Raw genomic sequence first — 7458 nt, forward strand, 5'->3', positions numbered from 1 at the left:
TATTCGATCTTTTTAACGACGAGCCAATTTCCAATCTTTCTTAGAACATTTAAAATTTATTTGATCGAGTCGATCGATTTTTTCCATTTCGATCTGGGGATAATTGTATTTGTAGCAGTGCATGAGTTCGCTAAAATGAGTACTCAGTGGGAAATCAATGGTTAAAAATGGTTAAAAATTAAAATGTGTGAGGTTGGATAGTTGTTTGGCTTCGTTATTAACTTATAGTTTACTAACGCTATTTTCAGTTTTACTTTTCGAAGTATTTAAGTGGACATTATGCTACATCATTAAATCACTCTACTAAATACAACTTAATGTAAGATGTTGAATACGTTTGGGCTTTGACTTAAAAAAATTTAAAAATTCTTCACAAGATATATTGTTATGGCACATAAATAAAACTTATCTACAGTCCGTATCACAGTTTGAGTTATTCGATAAACGATCGCCCAGAGAGTTAAACGGAAACCTTTTGAGACCAATGGATTGAACAGAAAACAAAACAAAAAAATCCAATTAACGAGTGTTTGTTGGGCTAAATTGAAATACGTCAGGTCATGGCCAGGCATTGCGGCAATTGTGAAATATTGATATTTTTGTTTATATCACAATTCACAAGAAAATATATTCACAGCAACTCTGCCACATATCGGAGAAAAATAAATCAAATCAACTAAAGCCAACGCAGCACTGCTTTATTAATAACAGACTACATTCCATAATACCAAATTGAATCGTGTAAACAGTCCTTTAGGGGCCTATTTATAAGGTTAATGATCTTGAAATGAAATGGAATGAAGTTTTTGAAATTCTTTATGAATATTGGCTAGAAAAAACCTTTGCACAACTTGTTGCCATGGGGACTTAAAGGCTTTTTTCCATTCATCGCAAAATCAACTCGCGGGCTCGCTGCGAGTGTTTGCATCTAATTTAAATAAACTGTCAAGCATTGTGATTGGACGGAATTACTCGCAGCAGCTTGGTGTTGAGTGAGTGAGGAGGGCCTTTAGCCGGCTTTGTGAAGTGTCAACAACATGTTGACCTCTCTGAGAGTAGAATAAGGTGAGACAATCTATTTTTATCTTTCAAGTCAAAACCCTTCATTCAAAAACTCATGGAAATAAAAGGTTTTGCGATGAATGAAAAAAGTTGATAATTAAAATTATGTCGACTTTGCAGTATAAACGAAGACGACTTAACCCGATTAAAGTCGACCGTTCAGAAATGGGCTTGATGGCCATGTTTCATCGTCTTAAAGCTGACACTTCCTGGCGTAAACTAAAATTATTTTCACTCACTCATATATTTTATAGTCTCTTTCATGCTATCATACCACTATTTCCTAATGGTCAAAGATGAAACAACATTTTTTCCCTAATAATATACATTTTTGTCGTACATAATAAAACCACCCGGGTATATACAAAGAACCTACAAAACTATAGTTAAACCTTTTACTTCACTCCAAGGACCTTTGTCTTACGCATAGAAATAAAATATATTGCGGGTAATGTGAATAAATTTTTGAACGTTTTAAAATGGGAACAATATCAAATCAATTTCCAGTAATAATATCAACAGTGGAGCTAGGGCAAATCCGCAATTACGCTTTACGACATGATTTCCACGTACGCATTCTCAATTATATACGTTCATACACAACAGGCAATTAAGGTTTAAAACGGAATTACTTCGCATTAAATGTATAAAAATGTGCTAAAACAACGGCAATAAAATAGATAAAAAACACTTCTCGTTAGAGTTTGACATTCTCCTGACAAATGCAGGCTATTTTAGGCAGTTGTTTTAACACATTTGATGCAACTGAAATTGTTAGAAGACCGCCGCAACGGTTGGTTTTCAAATTCTACAGCTTTAATTAGCTTTAATTTCCCTCTCCCTGACTTGGCAATCGATGTTTGTCGACTTTGTTTTAAAAGTTGTGGAATATTTCTGCTCACCACATGACCGCAACAAAATATTAACGATGCGACACTGCAACGCCATAACTATACACATAATCATAGAATTTATAGTCTCTAAGGCAACTAACAGTCTCTATATAAGGGATAACGTTACTGTATAAGCATACTTTCAATAAATAGTTACTCAATACTCATCAAACAACGGAAACAAAATTCGTGCAAAATAAGGTAAGATTAGCTTATTTTCATATGATCCATATTCTTGATTATTCTATTTTTGATTATTTTTATATATGTATGGAATAACTTGACATTCTTTGGAGAGCTTATTGCGGCGATAAATGTTATTGCGAATTTTTATTTTTTAAACGATGTCTTCATGTTAAACATCGCATGTGTATACGTGCGGATACTGATTAATTTTTATAACTTTACATGAGGCACACTATAGATGAAATAAAAAGGAATATATGTATTATAGAATCTCGGGAATATATATTGCGTATTTTAATGTAGCCATGTAGGTATAACTTCAAGAAGGTACGTTGGTGGTTGGTTCGAACGTTGTAACCTTGGAAATCAATATTTGTAACAGAAACATTACTAGACCAGAATTACAGATTGTAAGTGAAACTATATATATATATGCAATAAAAAATTAGCAATATTGGTTTGAAACCCTGCTACTACATATAACAATTTATAGCTGCGTGGCTAGAGAAAATATTTCGTCATTGCGATGAATCAAGATTCCCTTCCTAAATCCTAATGTATAGGTTAGGAGTGCTGCCTTGCTGCCTCGCTGCGGAAGCAATGACGTTCTGTCAACCAAGAACGTATGTGATGCAATCTCTCTACGGAGTGCTTGTAGGTTTCAAATTACAATCAGTCTCCGTCTTTGATCTTCTTCTGCGAATTTTGGTACATTTCTGTGAAATTTTAGCCATTTATTGAAACAATCGCTTTCATGATTTGAAAAGGTAAGTTTTTGTCAGTGTTAGTCGTGTTTTTTGAAGTATTTTATGTCATCAACACGCGGTGAAGTCATCACAGCTGTATGAAGTCTTGACACAACACAGCGCTGTGTTTGTGGCGACTTGAAATAAAATTGCAAATTTTGTTTTTTGTTGCTTTTAACTGTTCGGAAAGCATAGTTTCAAGCTTTTGATATCTTCGAGATTCGTTTGAGACCCCTCATTGCGATAACAATAAACTGGTTCTCGCACATGATTTTAAATTCGTATACGTAATTGCTATAGTCCGTCCGATTGCCAAATATTTGTGTGAATAATGGTGGCGTTGTCAGTATACTCATGTGATAGTGATAATTCAAATACATTGCACATCTCTCGCTTCTTTAAACATAAAGAACACAATTCTGAAATTGTTAACTCATCGCCAGAATAATATGATGTTACCGACCCTCCTATGCCATTCAAAAAACTCTTTTACCGAAATTTGGTGAACTATTCCATATAGATACGGCACGGTATCTAAACTAAAGGAACGTTGCCCAGTCGTCGTCAGGGTATTTGTAGATTTTAGTCGTCGTCAGGTTATGTAGCTGCGATCTTGTCTCAAACATAGAGCACAAATATGATTGAGTCATATACCTCTAATACAGCCTCGTACCCAGGCGCTTTATTGGAAAACATAAAGGCTGCATTCAGCGTAATCCTTGCGCGCTCGCACATCTCAGCCACAGATCTCTATATTACGCTGAATGCAGCCTTTATGTTTTCCAATAAAGCGCCTGGGTACGAGGCTGCCTCTAATACATTTAAAAACCAGTACGGTGTTTCTATATACCGGTGGTATCTCGGTTTATTATATATACGAAGTAGTGTTTTCTTATCGAAGATATATATGCTTTGCTCTGTTAATTTGACATAAGCTCGTTTTATACCAGGCGAATTTATTCCTGCGTAGGAAGCGTTTCTACTTTCTTGCGGCGAATATTTTCGCAAACCAATCACATCAGCGGATTTCAGATTACGCTTCGCGTCGCGCTAAAGGCTTCCTACACGGGAGGAAACCAATTTAGTGATATGCTCATCGTACTTTAAGTCGCTATCCCATGTAACACCTAAATTTGTGGTCGAAGTTACAGGTATAAATTTCTTCCCCAATAAGGAATATAGGTATAAGTTTCTTCCCCAATAATATTATGTGAAAAATTATTGGTATCTGTTTCAATATGTAACGATGAGCAAGTTCAGAGTCGGTGTCAAGCGAAATTTATGACCACGCGTGACGAGTCACGAATTTCGCGGCTTACTCGAGCGAAAAACATGACGATTGCGAAATCTATGATTTTGGCGGCCGAGTGCGACTTTTTGGTTTTGGCTAATTTTGATCAAAATTTTAGTAGGTTTTAGTAATTAATCGAGAACAAGTGTAAAACAAAGATTTACTAGGACAGATTAAACTTCATTGAAGGCTATTTACATCGCTAAAATACTATATATTATCGAATTTGAAAAAGTATAAACGGCATGTTTCCAGAAATCTGTTTGTACTCAGTCTTCCGGCGACTGCATTGTTTACGCACGCGGTCAGCTATTACTGTTTGTACTACAATACAGTAATTGGTACAGACAGTAATAGCTGACACAGCTGTCCAAAAGCACATTTATGCCCGCGAACATCAACCTGTTGTTATATTATTTGCAGTTAATAAGCATTAATGTTATGTTTTTTAAGTGTAGTGTAGGTAAGAGGTGAAGTGTATACGCGAATATGTGGGGAAATAATTACAACAAAAATTGCCCCAACGGATAGCGAAGGGCCTAAATTATCGACATGCATGTTTGTAAGGTGCAGCGAAGCAATGTTCAATCCTGTTTTTTACTAACCAAGAGCAACTTTCCACACATATATGTATAACTATAATACGTGTGTAGCATGTATGCACTTATATGGTTACTATTTTAATTTAATTTTTCCACCTAGGACCCTTTAAAGCATCGTCATTTAAAGCTAGTTAGAGGTTATGTCTCAAGAAATGAGCGATGACAACGAATGTGCGAATGTTTATAAACCTGAAAATAGTCAAAACCCAAGTCCTAAAGGAGTAGCAGTCCCAAGACAAGAGTCAAGGATTGATGAAATATCACCATCGAATGATGGTGATATTCCTGAAACACCGCTGCCACATGAGGATATTCATTGGAAAAACATACCAAGTGAAAGAAAAACTAATGTAACATCATTCATCGTGTGCCTTTTAACTGCTATTGGCATAATCGTTTATAGCAGTATTGAAAAGAAAGAATATATGTACAAGGAAAGAAACACAACATGTAGTCACAAAAATGAATTTATATTATACACAAGAGAAGAACACGACACCTACCCCGGGTTTTTCAACCTTGGTTTAGGACTGCTGGGTATCATTCTTGGAATTCTTGTTGATCGATGTTGCCTGTTCCTTGAAGAGCTACGCCAGTTTAAAACGCGTTACAGAAGAAACTGGTCAGAGGCATTCAAAGCAAGTTTCAGCGGAATCTCGTGGAAGGCAGTTGTTACTGTTGCTTGCATCATCATCGCTGCTTGTCTTTTAGGAAGAAAAACGAAAATAAAGGTTGCTGATGCAATATATATCTTGGGCGGAATCGGTGTGGGTCCACTTTTAATCCACCTTCTTAACCTCAACACCGAGTCCAATATCACCGTTTCGAAAATCCTGGAAAGGAAAAAGATGTACCCTGGTTACACGCTTGCCTGGTCTTATTATTACAACACCCTTATGAAAGAAGCTGAGAATTTTAGTGCTAAAGTACTGCAGACTGGTAAATCCAAAGAACTGTTTCTTGACCGAATGATTTTGCTTCTAGTACCTGGAACTGACATTACTAACGTTGACGATTTAATCCGCTACGATGAGATGATTGAGAAATTGGACACAAGTGATGAAAACGACGAGTTTCCTATTTACAAATTCAAACGTTATGCCTATGAACATAGTTTTGTCATGAAATGTGTCCGAGAGCCAATAGTTGCTTTAAGAAAAATGAAGGAATCGAAAAAGGTTGCATTTGTAGATGATAGGAGTTATGCGGATGAACTGAAACGGTTCTACAAAACATTGACTGAGATTTTAGAAGATGCTCCAGACGACATATGCACAAGAAAAGGCCTTGTTGTGCCTGTTACTGTGAGAGTTGGCAATTACAAAAAGTTGAATCATGGAGGACTGGTTGGAATCATCATGGCTGAAGTTAATAATAGCTTATTGGAATCGAATGATGTCAATCGCAAAAATAAAAGAAAGATTCCTACATATGAAAGTACATCAGAAAGACAACCTCTCCTACAAGGTGCACAGGCACAGACCCAAACACTGGATGGACGACCAAGCATAAATAATTAAACATGTTCATGAAAACTGTATAAAGAACAAGTAAGAAAAACTGCATGATATTATCATATCATTTGCATCGTTAAAAATGCATGTAAGAATCTGAGCCTTTAAATAACGATCAATCTTTCCGCTCATGGCATTCTGCACCACAATATCATAGATGGCAGAAGATCGTTAAGTGGGGGGGGAGCTAATATTCATATATTCATGTTGAGCTATATTAGTTTCTTTTGAAATTTAGTGTTCTATGATCTGCTAGCATGAATATGAGCCCCTCCCCCCCCCCTTCCACTTAATGGCGATTACTAAATATCTTGATGGCGTGGTTTTGCATGCGTTATCATATCAGTCTTATTGCAGGATATATTTCAGGGAAATTTTATCACTGCACAAAAGTGCGAAAAATGGTAAAATTTATGTAAAAAAAAAGGCATCTCAGAACAGCTCTGGCTGCCCTGCATCAGCATGAGTACATGGGCTGATTCTGCAATATAAAGTCAGTTATATACGCGTTATTAACTAACTCTTGATGCAGCGCGATAATGCACATGTGCTATATCCATACATACAGCATATTCATACATAATGTGAATATATAGTGTATGTATAAAAATAATGATAAATATCGCATTTTAACACTGCACAAAATCTCTTATCAATGCACAAATCTTATATATCAAATTGCACGCTATATATCAAACTGCACAAATTAGTTATCAATGCACCTTATAGAATAAACCGTTTCGAACTTCAGGCGAATGATTTCGCACGCTTGAGGTCGAGCAAATGGATCGAATCACCCAACACGTTAGTTTTTGAGACATTACAAAATAACCGAAGAGACTTATCTTCAAATATCTCTCAACCTCTTTGAATGTATTTTATTTGTATTCTTATATATCAGTGCTGGGCCCTGTTTAAACTCAGCGTAATCTATATACCTAGTTTTTGAGTAGCGATATAGCTATATTTCACTTTTTGTAGTCTTTTATGTTACCAATTAGTCTTCTTTCGTTCTAATATTATATTCACTGTCACTTTTATGAAATAATTAAAGCTATTTTCATTTCTTCAACAATTTGGTAAACTCGCTTTGCATGAACGGCAAACTTTCCTGAATTAATCTGTATATAGAATCTGTATATCTCATCGCAATAACCCGCGAAT

This window comes from Dendronephthya gigantea, unplaced genomic scaffold, assembly GCF_004324835.1.
Source record: "Dendronephthya gigantea isolate DGI-Jeju-01 unplaced genomic scaffold, DenGig_1.0 000050F, whole genome shotgun sequence".
In the NCBI taxonomy this organism is placed as follows: Eukaryota; Metazoa; Cnidaria; class Anthozoa; order Malacalcyonacea; family Nephtheidae; genus Dendronephthya; species Dendronephthya gigantea.